Genomic DNA, 14,344 nt, shown 5'->3' with positions numbered 1-14,344 from the left:
TGGGTTTTATTGATTTAGTGTCCCATTTCCTTCTTTCCTCCTTTCTTCTCCGAAACATTTTTGTATTTATAGAGCTACTTTCCTCCATGACGAACCAGAAATTGCAAGCCTATATTTAGCCCCCCAAGAAAAATCCGACATATAGATAGGCCATGTTTACTTCGCATCCCCCACAATTTTGGATTTTGTTTAGACTCTGACGACGTCATAGTTTGTATTCAAAATTCTCGTGAACTTGACGTCGGCAAATAATTAGCTGAAAGCATTTCTGCTTGTTGTTCAATAATAATCAGCAGCTAATATTCGTTACGTGGAGCGATATAAATAGTTGGCGTGGGTATATATTTAGCCGGGAATAGGTACTATATAGTTCTATAGATCTATAGATCTTCCCCACACTCGGCAAAGCCAAACAAATTGGGCGGAAAATCGGAATGGAAATGTGCAAAGATATAATATATTCTTTTGGATAGGTGATGCTCCTCCTGCTCTTCTGGCCAATACAATTCTTAAGTATTTTCTGTTTTTGGCTTTTTCTGTTCGCTTTTCATCATTTTTCATGCCGGAAAGTCCCGACTGGATGTGGATGTGGACGTGTTGTCGTCGTCTACAAGTCAGGCAGGTCTCCTCCATTGGGGCCACATAAATCCCTTCAAATGCCATGACATGTAAATATTTTCCAAGTCTTATGGCAGCGAACAACTCTCTTGACTTGTGCAGCGCTTATAAAATATAATTTCATTCTATAAGAAAAATGCAAAGTGACAACATAATTCGCCAGTTTATCATAATCAAAATACGCCTAGTTGCTTTATACACACTCTCTCTCTCTCTTGCTTGATTTTTTTGTGGTTTTTTTGGATTTTATTTTTCTGTGGCATGCAAACACTTTACAGGCACGCTTTGGCACAACAAAAACACACACACAACAATGACACAGACGAGTGTCAGGCCAAGTTGTGCGAAAATAACTTCAAATAGTTCCATTCTCCCCTGCATTATATTTTCTCCTTCCTCTGAAGAGTACATGAAATTTCTTTTTGGTGACTGACAACTTGCATTTTCAAATTGGTTTTATCATACTCTTATGGGAGGGTATTTTAATTATTGCAAAAATAGATCTAAGGGATATAATGGGTTTTTATTGCCTATAATCAATCCAGTAATTTCTTCATTATTTTAACACATTTAAGATCTATTTTCAGTCTTCCTTTTTTCTCTATTAATGTTTTGTTATAATATATATATAATTTAAATACAATTTAAAAGCCTTAATTTATCACAAAATCTTGTAGTTCTTACTCTCATATTATATTTTAAATATTTTTCGATGAACTCTTTATGTAATAAAACATTGTTTATTGCTTACAAATACAAGTACTTCACTTCACTTCTTGATGGAATAATAATATAATTTCCACACTCGATGGTATATTAAAGAAATATACTCACAATTATAACATATTTTTAGATAAAATGTTACGTTGTTTTTGAAATAATACATACACATCATAGGATAACAAATATAAGACATTACTTATAATAAAATAGAAAATGTATGTTTAATTATAATAAATAAGAAGATTTATAGTTAATTATAGTTGTTAAATGAAGTTCATTTTCATAAGTTTCATTTAAAACTAAAGAAACCTGGGAGAGCATTCACATTTCCAACACATTTTAACTTCAAAGTGGTCTCCTTGAGATTTAGATATGATTTTGGACACTAATCTGTTTTGCTTCTGGTCCAATGTTGATAATCTCACGGCAAATTAATGCTGAACACGAAGTGGAAAAGACTTAACACGCATCAGAATGAATCATTGCGAGTGTTGTTCTTAATTAACAGCGAATTGTTGGATGCACCTAACATAGCACACCGCGGACAGACTTTATAAATGCGTCTCAAGATCTCACTTCATGCCGGTCGTTCCATTCAAGAGTTTTCAACAAAACGAAAACAACAGACTCAAGACTACAGAAAAAAGCCGAAAAAAAACTCTTTAATGAAATGTCAGACACTTAAAAATGTAATTTTATTTTGGCACTCTTTAAGCCACAGTCGAAAAACAGGTCAAGTAACAAAATGATTTTAATGCTCAGACAATGTATGAGCATATTATACAATTCATAAAAAGAGGCTCTGCCAAATTTGGTCAAAAGTAGGCACCACAAATTTTGTGTCTGTTTCTTTTTCTTTTAAGCCATCATTTTGCTGTTGCTTTTTATTTTGTTGTTTTCGACTGTTTTGGGTTATTTTGTTTGGTTCCCTTTGACTGGTCTTAACCAATTTTGGGCAAACTTTGTGATTTGTGCTTAATTGCGGTTTTCGCTTCTCTCTCTCCCTCTCGATGCGCACCTTTTATGGTAACATTTGTGTCGAGAGTCGCAAAAAAACAAGTTAATAATTTCATGGCTGGCTTAATCATCGTTAGCCACGTCAGACTTCTGAGACTGACTATTTTTAACCAAAACATTTCACCCTGGAAACGGGTTGCAAATTTGCTTCTTTTGCATTTTGTCTCTGGATTTGCGGTTTTCTGTTGTTAAAACTAAAGTTTGTGAATGGCAAAGTTAAGTGTTGATTAAAGAATAAGAAATCTGCTAACAAACTATATTAGATAATTCAAGCTTTTTACAGATATCCTCTTCAAAAAAATCAACCAAAATTAAAGGATTTCTTCAACTTTGTACAGTTTTAAACCAAAATCCATATAATCCCTCAAAAGAACTCTCCTTCCTGGCTGCTCCTTAATTACTGTAACTATTTTTAACGCTCTGTGTCAACTGTACGAAGCTCTAATGAAAATTTACGAGTCTCGTAACTTTATTCGCGCTTTTCAACTACGTCAAACGGAATTGTGTGAAAGTGAAAATGAAGCCACGGGGAAAGGGCGAAAAACAAAACACACACACAAACACTAACACGGACACATCTTTAAAATTCCACCTGTTGTTGGAAAACTTTCCACAGTCAAGGACAACGTTGGGCATTTGCTTTCGTCATAGCGAACTTCCGCAAACACACCGACAGGCGCACACGCACACACACACACAGGCATCCATTAAAAAAGGCAACGCAGGCGCCCTGTTAAGTATGCTATAAATTGTCGCATTCATTCATAAAAATCCAACCGGGCCCACAAAATACTTTACGCAAGCAAAAGTTGAGAAAAAGAGAGTTGTGTGTCTTTCGCAGGGGAAACAATACCGGCAATTTTTAGCTCTATCGATTTTCGAACTTTCCCCAGAGAGAAAGAGAGTAAAAAAAGAGCTCGTGACTTGCTCCTTGACTTTGAACCGAGAAAACTATTTGCACACACACGTGGCGCTAGGTTCAAAGTGCACCAGCCGATATCTAGGGCCTCCTTGAAGCTTTATTCCTTTTGATGACCGGTTGATGTCCCCAAAACCGGTCAACATTTATCATCTTTTCGCAGTTGCAGTCGCTCAACCAACCCGATTCCCTGGGCCAAGAAGGCGTACGAAATTAAAAGTCGCTCAACTGAGATACTAAAAAAAAATAAATAAAAAAAGGAAGAGAGAAAAAAAAGAAACAAAATGCATTGCGCAAATGCGAATGATATTAAAATGAAAAGTTTGCCAAGTAATAAACTGATAAAGAGGCGACGTCTGCGTCTCACGACGACATATCGCAAGAAGGTAACTTATTAAACAACATGGCGCTGGCTTTTTTGATACCCTAACTTTAGGCACACCAGTGAACGAGTGACAGGGTTCTTTGGAATAATTGGAAACTTAATAAACCAAGGAATTTTATGATTCCAAAACTATTTCATATGAATATATACTGTCAAATTTAATGGGTAAAAGAAGGTTTAAATTACTGTTTAAGAGTGACTTTTCTTAATGTTTTTAAATGATTTAAAATGAAATTCTTGATTAGTTTTATTAGCACTTGGTTGCTGGATTAAATGTCCTGCTAAAGGTAGCATTTCTAATCAAAATAATACAGTTTTTTGTATAATTTTTATACTTTCCTTTCTGAACAAGGACATTATCGCTTCGACCATGTCTGGGCCAACTTTTCCTTTCTTGTTATTAATACACACACGCACTTATATTACGATCCAGTTGTTGTTGTTATTGCTGACTGTGGCAGTGTGACTGCCTCGTTGCAGCAGATAAATGTAAATTATTATGTCGTAAATTTGTTGACTGCCATGTTTGTGGCTGCAGCCTCACACTGACATGGCCGAAAGAAGAAAAAAAAAAACTCAAGCCAACAATGCGAGCCAACTCTGCGGCTCAACCAGTGCAAATTAAAACCCCTGAAAATGCTTAATAAAATGCCTTGATTGAGTCGCCGTTTGCATAATGCGCGACAAAAATGAAGCAAAAACAAATCAACAAAAACAAAATAATACGAAATATTGTGTAGAAATATGCATTGAGCCTGGGCGAACCGGATGCCTAAGATAGGCAGCAACATGTTGATTTATTCGAGTCGGCACACGACCAGACGACAATGACATACGCATCTGGAGTGGACAAAAAGTGCAAGTTTGCCGGAGCAGAACGTGGGCCAAAATGGCGAAGAGGCGTTCCAGATCGAAGCGTGCCAGAGAGACGCCTCCGTTGGTTTTCGCATCAGTCGTGTGGCGGCGTGTGCCAAAAGGTTCACTTTTTGCCCTTGAACTCATCGCATTCGGATATATGGATTCTCATGACTGACCGACATTTGGCAGATCGGTGGTGTTCACTTCAGGTGGGTGGATGTGAGAAAAGCACACAGACGCCACCAACACGACCACCACCACCACACAAAGCAACCCCCGCACAACACAAAAAAAAGAAAACAAATATGCGAAAACCGGCCACAAACATTTTTGCGACCCAGACATTACGACGTCATCCATACGTTATATACACAGGGAAAAAAACTTATTTAACTATGAAAATATTGGGTATTGATGTAGTGGTAGTTATACCTCTTAATTTAAAATTTCTTGGATTTTTTAAGAGGTTTTTTGCACTCTTTCAACAAAAGAGTTCATCTTCGTTTAGGAAAGCGTTCAGGTTTTGAGACTTAAAAACTAGTGATTATATATTTAAGAAGGGTTTAGTTATCATCTATTTAATATATACAAAATGAAGATAAAATGAATGTTAGATATCACAAAGATTGTATTTTTAATGTGATTAGATTTTTAAAATGATGTTTCTACTGAATTTAGAATACTTCCAACTTAACCATTTTCGTTCTTTCAATGAGTTCTTTTTCTTTGAAAAGCTAACTCTATTATAACAAAATACTCTACTTAAACTTGTAATTCTTTAAACTAAATAACCCACTCAAAAACAATGATTTTCTTTCTGTGCACACATTTCGATGCCAAGTTCGCACGCAGAATTTTCGCTTTCGTGTGGAAGTGGAGGTGGTGGAGGAGGAGTATCGTATCCCCACGTGATCTGCGATCTGGTCGAGTCGCGTGCCACATGGTCCTACACAAAATATAAAAAAATAAACTGTATGGAGTGCCCACAGCATTGGGTCACTCAACTGAACTTGCTCCATTAAAAAAAAAGAAGGCAGCTAAAAACGTAACCGATACAGAACGGAGGCGTTCGCCAATTTGGCTTGGAAAGTGGGTGCACTTAATATGCACACTTTGCTTAGGCGCGATCAATTTTTGCGTCTAGGTGGGGGTGTGGGAACATTTTGGCCGCCGCCGCCCGCTGTTTTTCTTTAAATTATTGCACATAAATTTCACACACAAAGTACTTTGCACCACCATGAACATAACGGACCCAAAAAGACACCAGAACCGATCCGGACCTGGCCTGGGCCGAACCGATCGCCTTTAATTTAATTAGTTGCGCGTGCGACAGCCCAGCCTCTCTACCGGATCTTATGGGATCTTCTGGCTGCCGGTTGCCGGTTGCCATTGCCAGGTTCCATGCTTCAGTTGGAACGCCTTGTTATTTATGCGTCGCCTTCTTTATGGCTTCCCATATAAATTCTCATTTTGCTTGTCATCATTTTGTTTCTCTTCTTGGCGAGGGCAACTGATGCGTTAAGTGCATGGGATTTGGTTCCAACTTGATGAGCGTTTTGAGGAAATTATGTGCATTCTCGGCTGATCAGTTTTTTTTGGGGGAGGTTTGCTAGTGGTCAGTTTGGGCAATTCTATTTGACACTTATATTGAGCATATTAATGGGTGATTTAGTCACAACATTTCCTTACCTTTTGTTTAAAGACAATCGTGAGAAATTAGACAACAAAGGAATATGTTTAGGGTACTCTGTGAAGAATTTTTAAATGAATTTGCTTTTGTAAAAATAGAAAAATATTTAAAAAAAAAATATAGTTGTGCGTCGGCCGGGAATCGAACCCGGGTCAACTGCTTGGAAGGCAACTATGCTAACCATTACACCACCGACGCCACATAATCTACGACACTTAATCTCTTTCCATAAGTTAAGCACTGACTAAAAAACTATTGCAGCAACTCTGAAATAAGCACATTATTAATCTAATAAATATCAAGAAATATGATTTATGTGTATCCTATTCATAGGGTTGCTAACCTTGCCAATATGCTGATTAATTTCTTTTTCAACATTTTTTTAATTGGTTCTTTTCACAACAGGAAACACAGATTGTATAACTATATTTCTTATGAATATATAATTAAAACGCATTGAAAGTGGATAAAAGCCAAACAAGCGGCTACAAGCAACATCGAGACTTCGACTTGACTCGATTGTCTGTCTCCGACTGTTGTTTGTAATGGACGCCCACCCAGTAAATGTCTTTTGCTGTAATAATTTATTATCACATTTACGTCTTGGCATCGCCAGCAATTAATATGAAAAGTAAATGGTGGAAAGAGCGAAACAGAAACAGAAACAGAAACAGAAAATAGAAAATTAAATGAATGAATCAACGTGCGAGCGTCGACCAAAAAAAGTCATCAATGAACAACAAGCCAACCCAAACCGAAGTTGTATCTCCTCACCAATATCTATCTGTATCTGTATCTGTATCTGAGGTTGTATCTTAGTGTGTTGGCGTCCAAAACCGCAGGAATAACAATCGGCAGCTTTTGATTCAGTAAAGCGTTTGCCAATGCAGAAATCAAATTAGCCACAACAAGAACACAGAGAGAATTTTGAGATGTGTTTTGAAATCAAGAAGGTTTTATGATTTTATTGATAGATATACTCATCGACAATCTAAAAATTAAATCTATAAATAGTTTGATTTTATTCTATGAAGATTAATTTATATAAAAACAAACTTGTTTTATTATTTATTTGTTTGCTTACTTCATTTCTTTTAATTCAAACATTTTCAGACTTTAAACCAAGAGTTAAAATTGATTTAAATTCGCAAACTTTAAAGTCGTTTAAAATATAACATAAGACTTTGAAGAGATTTCTTTGTGAAGCTCATGCTCATTTTCTCCCTGTGCTGATCGTCGCTCATAGTTTGTCTTGCGTATCTAGCAGATACTTGTCGCTGTAGCTTTTGCTGTGTTTTGTGTCGTGTGGGTTGCCACTGTGTCCACTGTGTGTGCGTAGGTCGGAGTCCGTGGCACCCTGTATCTGCGGCGCAGAATAATAAAATTTAACAATTTATTGCATTTGTTGCTTTAATTTGTTGTTGTTACTTGGCCAAAACGAAACCAGAAAAAATACATACAGCAACAACAAAATTATTTTCATTCACAAAACGGCCGCCGTTGTATGCAAATTGATCGTTCCTCTCGGTGTTTGTTGTTGATGTTAACTTTAGTTTTGGTTGTTGTTGTTGATTTTTCTTTGCAGTAGCTGCTCAGCCAGCGCCGACACACTTGGCAAGCGATGTTCGATGATTGCAACAGCAACACCAAAAACAACACCAACAGCAACACCAACAACAACACCAACAACAACAACAACAACAAGAGTTGCAGAAACAACAAACATTGCCGCACACCAAATGAATGAATTGGCTTTGCGCCTTGGGCCAGGGCATGTTTGCCACTTCGCTTGTGCCTACGTGCGGCTACGTGTTGGCATAAATTATATATTAATGCTCTTCGATTGGTGGATTTGAATGCTTATTCGTTTAAGCTGAAACTCCTTGGAATTGCATAATAAATAAATTTGCACAAGATAAGGAAGATTTTCGTGTAGATATAGAATAAACAGGCATTCTGGTAAATGTTTATAGGCTATCGGAATGGGGATATATATATATATAAATATATTAAACCAAAATTAACTCTAAAAAGTTGTTTACCAATTGATTAAAGCAAGTTCAGATTATACCCGGTAATTATATCTGCATTTCCAGGAGAATAAATTTAGCATTTTAAGTTTGTCTTTAAAAATACCTTGATCTCAGAGAATAAAGGAGTTCCCTCTATGTGTCTCTCTCCCTCTCGCTCTCTTTCTCCCTCTCGATCTCTACCTTTTTCGGTATCCCTACCTCTCTCTGTGTATCTCTAGAGATATCTGTTTACTGCTGGAGTATCTCTGTACCTCTTTGTCTCTCGCTCTCGCTCTCTCTCTCTCTCACGCTTTCTCTGTTCTCTTTACTCGGAGACTATAAATACAGCCGCTGCAGTCCTGCTGACCTCATTCTGTTCGCGGCTTTCCTAGTGTTTAGATCTATAGTGACAGTGATAGTGATAGCCGTCCGGCCCCAAAAATTAATGGAATACATCTGGATGACCACGAAGAAGAATAGTTCGATGATACCATGAAAAGCTTAATGGAAGGAAGTAATGAGGAGAAACGGCGACCGTGTATCTTCTACTGGGGTAAGTCTTAACATTGATCATGCCGTGGTCTATAATCAGATGTATCTCTGCATTCTTTTATTCTTGATCAACATGAATTTAGTCATATCTGGTGAAATTAATTTGTTACCCATTAAAAATAGAAATTATAAAAAAATCAGATTAAAAAGAGTATTTAAAAGTCATGTATTGTATTGATAAAACTCCCCATTTTGGCATTTTCCGAATTGCACACGCACATATTATTTATTTAAAACATTAAACAAAGACACAGACACATGTTCAACTATAATTGTGACCGCTGTTGTTGTTTGTGTTCCCCCTTTGGCGACATGCAACAAATGTTAAACATTCAATTTGTTGTTGACACTTCATTAGCAAACAAAAAATTAAGCGAACGAGGAATCAGCGGCGGGGCAACAGAAAATCTGGGTTAAATGTTGCTAAAATTAAGCGAGGCAAGCATGGCAGCCAGAGGCAAGCCATGGTGTGTGGAAAACAAAACCCCATCCTGCCTTCCCCGAAAAAAATATTCAAGCCTAACCAAATAAAAGCATGTATTGGGTTACCAACTGGCCAAGAAGTGAAAGAGATACACAGGGCTGGGCACGCGTTGATAATGAAGAGCTTGCTTTTTTTTATGAATGAACGCATCGTAGTAAACTGCGCCCACGTCGTGTTGTTCGATGATGAAATCATGAATGAAACGACAGAAAAACTTTGGGGCCAAACCCCAGGTGCCAAAAGGGCACGCGAGTCGTAAATGTGGGCAGCAAATGCAAATTGATGGCCATGGCTAAGATGTTGATGGCAAGACGCTGCTGCCTCTTGGCCATTAGCCACGCACACCGGAACCGCATTAGCATCTCAGTCCGAAGATGCAAGATCGAAGATCCGAGTTCCGGGGAACCGGAAAATGCCGAAAACTTTACTGCCTTTCTCTCCCCCTCCCAGAGCTTTTGTCAATGCAAACAAATTAACTGTCAAATGCTTCAACATGCATTCGAGATGCATTCAATGAACACATTTTGGAAAGAAAATCTCCCATGCTGCCATCAATGAAATGTTTGTTCAAAAGCTCAGTGGGTAGGAGATGGTCTAATCGCTAAGAGCACCGTTTCGATCGGAACTATCATATTTCAGGCGTTTGTCAACGGCTACTATTGTCCAAGTTCTTTTATTTTATGTTGGCTAAGAACCATTTCTTTATGACTTTAAAAAGAAAAAGCAGTGTGACTTTGGTTTCTTAAATATGTGAGAAAATTCCCATATAACTTGAGGTGCATCCCGTTCGTTAAAGTATCTCAAAAACCAGTAAAATCTCGGCTTATGGTTTTTCCGTAATTAATTTGCACTTTTGCACTATTCATTATGGTTCGCAAAATCTTATCCACAAATGGCTTATTTCCCACTCCCACTCCTCCGCCATGCGGATTTGACTTTTTCTCTGCGGCCATTACAATTTTACGACTTGCCACAGCTGCAATAACAGTAACAGCGACTTTGGTTGTAAAAACAACCAGTACTAACCACATCCCATGGCCAGGCTGACGTCATAAATGCATAAATGCAAACGGCGATGACATAAATTGCATTTGAATATTGGCCAAGAGCTAACAGAAAAATAAAGGAAAAACAAACCATAACGCGGCCTGGCTCTAACCCCAGAGCTAAGCCTGTGCTTTGGTTTTTACCGCTTGTCACGATGCCTGACAGCTTTGGGCCACATTGATCGATTCTGGCCTCCTACTTAAGGGGGTTTATGAGGGAGGTGGGCCAAGTATATGGTTATTTGGTTAATTATATAAATTATAAACAATTTCAAATTGATAATAATAGTTAAAATGTTTAAGTAAGATGTTGCAAGTGTCTTTACTGAACTGTAAAGGGAACTGATTATGTATCTAAATACTCATAAATTCGATTTAAAACTTAGAGTGTGGGATTCTGATGAAATTAAATACAGAATACAATATATATATATATATTAAACTAAAAGCGGTTAATTTTAACATTATAAAAGCGAATGTTAAATTAGTGTTTAGTACAGAAAATAATGAATGCACTTTTGGAATAAGAATAATCGATAACAAATTCGACTTCATGATCGATTTCGATTTCCTGACATTCACTTCACTTCCGGTTTAATGTCAAATCCCTTTGATTTCCGTTACAGTAAATCCAAGTAAATAAGTAACTATTTCATTTGGAATAATCCTTTATTATGTTAAGTCTATATCTCATTAATAAAGGCGCAGTCGCAGCAGCAGCAGCAGCAGTTGCAGCAACTGCAGCAGAAATAACAACAAAAGCCACAACAGCAGCGGCAACTACAACAAGAGCCACTTTAGTATCGACGCGTGGGTTGCTCCATTCATAACGACCAAAAATTTTCGCTGAATGAATTGCAGTTTTGTATCTTTTGGATACACACACACACGCCACCAGCGAACTCGCGGGCCAAATAACGGCATCGAAAGCAGTCAAATCCAAAAAGGAGAAGAAAGCCACATGTGCAAGTAGTGCAGCAGAGGATTAGGGAGTGGTGGGCGGTTTAGTGGCAAGAGCGGAAGCGGGAGAGGGAGCGGGACAGCGGGAGCATTCAATACGCTGATTGGGAACCAGCGAAAACAACAACAAACAACAACAAAGTTAAATAAAACTCGTCGGCGATTTACATAAATCAGCTGCAAATTTGTTCCACTGTTCAAATGCAATGTCGCCTTCGTTGCCTGCTGTTGTTGTTGTTGTTGTTATTATTGTTGTTGTTCTGTCAGGGTGTGCGAGCGAGAGTTCCGAGGAAGTAGCAACAGCTTCCACCAGCGACAGACAGACGGAGAGACAGAGAGACAGACTTACGGAGATCCGACTTCCAAACCCAAAGTCGAACTCGAACTCAAAGTCGCTGCAGTGGCCCAAAGTCAACGCGTGTCGCTTTCGGAAAAACTTGCTGCCAGCGAAGTTACTTATTTTTTGTCTTTTGGGCTTTGACTTGTTTTATTTTTATTTATTTTATATTAGTATATCTGCTTTGCGGGGGCCCGTTGGCTGAGTTAGTACGTTTTGTAATCGTTTTGGTTGGCTTTACTAAAGTAGGTAGCATACAGGAGAAAGATATGAACTTAGGATTGAATTTGTTTGAACATTTATCATGGGAAAAAGTGGGTTTTCTATTTGGGAGTGTCTTAAATTTAATTTGTTACTTTGTATTAAGATTTTTAGAATGCTAACTGTTTGAATTTTATGTATTTTTCACGCTAAATAACATAATAAACATCACCTAAAATGAACTTTAAAGCTGACGAAACCATTTTCTATTTTCTTTACGTCAAATTGTAAGTGAATTATGGTAAAATTAAGTTCACTCTTCAGTATCCACCATTAAAATTATATATTGTAAATTTGAAATATACTAAAGAGATATAACAAAAATGAAAAAAGATTTATGGATATGTATGTAAATAGATGAGAAGGGCATACCTTATAAAAATATTTAGAAAATATCTATTTACCCATAGATTAAAGTATATGAATTATATACTTAATGTTACCAAAATGGTTTAAGCTTGAATGAATGTAAGTTCAAAAGTTTATATGGAACACGCATTAATAATATTCAAATTTCAATGATTTCGATTGTTCATGTAGCTACAGGTTAAAACTATATTTTTCCCCTAACTTAAATACTATAAGTTATTCACAAGTAAAGACTATAAAAGTACTTATTTAATCCCTGGACTTTAACATCCATATGCAATATTTAAGACCTCTTAAAAAACTCTTTTACTGATTGCTTGATAAATGTTTTTTGATAGCTTCGCACAAAAGTTTTCATCGAATTTCCGCACAACTAAACCAACCCGTTTAACCCATTGACAGAAAAACGACTGAGTGATGTCCCATTTTGTCCCACCCTCCCACTAATTAGCCCTCCTGTCCACTTTACGCCCCATGCCACAAATTGTCGCATCTTTCAGCATTTTGACATGGAACCACGAACGAAAGTGCCAGCGGACAGTTTTCGGTCTTTTGTGCTAACGATATGTGTATGTCCAAGCCATCAGTTGGCACCAATTGCTCGGGATCTCGGGATGGAAGTAAGGATGAGGAGGAGGAGGTGCTGGTCAGAGGATGGAGACGCATAAATCTTGCAGAGGTTCTATTTTCTTGATTTTCCTTTACCAATTTTCTTTTCTGAATATTTTTGGGCGTTCCGAGTGCGAGCCAAATACTTTCGAACCGTGGCGATCTGTGGCATGGTTGAGCTCATTAGAAAATATGCGCGTAATTTGTGAGTTTTCGTGGGGCTCTGAAAATGGACCGGGGGAAAAGCTATTTTTTGATTTGTCTGCTGGCTTCCCCTCCATTGGAAATGTGTCAAGTGGCGAGAGCAAACAGAAGCCCCTTGATTATTCGGGGGGGAGGACGCACTTGAAACTTGGCTACATTGACCACCACCAATCGAATTTCTTGAATTCGAAACAACAAATAAAATACTGTGTGTATAAAATACAGAAAAACAAAAACAAAATCCAAAATAACCACCAAACAAAAAGCGGCACTAAAAAAGGCAATCTCCGAGTGGGCAGAAAGGCGCGCGCTACGCCCACCAAAATCCAAGAAACAACTAGAAGAGCAATAACATAAAACTTCAAATCACGCAAACTGCAACAAAAACAAAAACGAAAACAGAAAAAAACATCAGCTGCCACAAACTATAAAAGATATAGCGACAACAGCAAACAGAACAATAAAGAGCACAAGAGTTGATGTAAATTATTTGGCTACCATATTTAGTTGGAAATCTTGTGTGATCTGTGATCTCTGTGATGCTGTTTGCTGATGATGATGATGATGCTGATGATGGATGATGATGATTATGGCTGCCCCTGTTTATGAGTGGAGTACCCTTGATCTGCGGTAAGGGTATGACGGACAGGCCAGCCAAGATCTCAATGAAGGAGAGTGGAATTTTTGAAAGCTTTTGCTTACAATTGATTTATATACAAAGATAATTATCTATGTTGGATGCTTCAAGCGGGGATATTTTATTTTTTATTGTGTTATGTACGTGGAGAGACCATGGAACAGTCCATGGAATTATAATTAAATATTCAAAGGGGGGGTAACCTTTTAACGATTTATAAATTATATTATTTTGGTACCAACAAGGACACAAAGAAAATTATGTGATGACATACTTAACAGATTTTAAGGGAATAACAAAGTTATATTTAATAAATTAAATGAAAATCAATAAGAATTATATACAGAATTATATACAGAATTTTGAGCCTTACCTGTATACAAATTTAATAACATTAATAAGAAGAATCGCTTTTGAAAGCCTAATGACCGCTCAGCATTAATTTATTGAATGAGATCACTTTTAAGAAGCTTCAATAATATTGAAATTTATTGTCACCTTGACCATAGAAAGCTATTTATAAAATTCCATTAAGAATTAATGCCAAGACAACTTTTAGATTCAAATTGTTTGAGTGCTTTTAAAGATTTAATAATAAAGATTTAATTTAACAATAATGATTTAATAAAATAATAATATACATTTAATTAATATTGATTTAAG

The 14,344-nt window shown here is 37.1% G+C and overlaps 1 protein-coding gene and 1 non-coding gene across 5 annotated transcripts in view; both read right to left on the bottom strand.

Moving 5' to 3' along the window:
* sr (zinc finger domain-containing protein striped) overlaps window positions 1–14,344 on the bottom strand; it is a 49,959-nt gene that overhangs the window by 22,363 nt on the left and 13,252 nt on the right. The gene's annotated exons all lie outside the window — the stretch shown is intronic.
* TRNAG-UCC (transfer RNA glycine (anticodon UCC)) lies at window positions 6,337–6,408 on the bottom strand. The gene has a single exon. It is a non-coding gene; the product is annotated as a tRNA-Gly (tRNA).

Source organism: Drosophila serrata, unplaced genomic scaffold (genome assembly GCF_035046125.1).
Source record: "Drosophila serrata isolate PLE 108 unplaced genomic scaffold, ASM3504612v1 contig_364, whole genome shotgun sequence".
NCBI lineage: Eukaryota > Metazoa > Arthropoda > Insecta > Diptera > Drosophilidae > Drosophila > Drosophila serrata.
The sequence above is the reverse complement of the archived record's forward strand: the minus strand, read 5'-3'. Positions and strand labels throughout refer to the sequence as shown.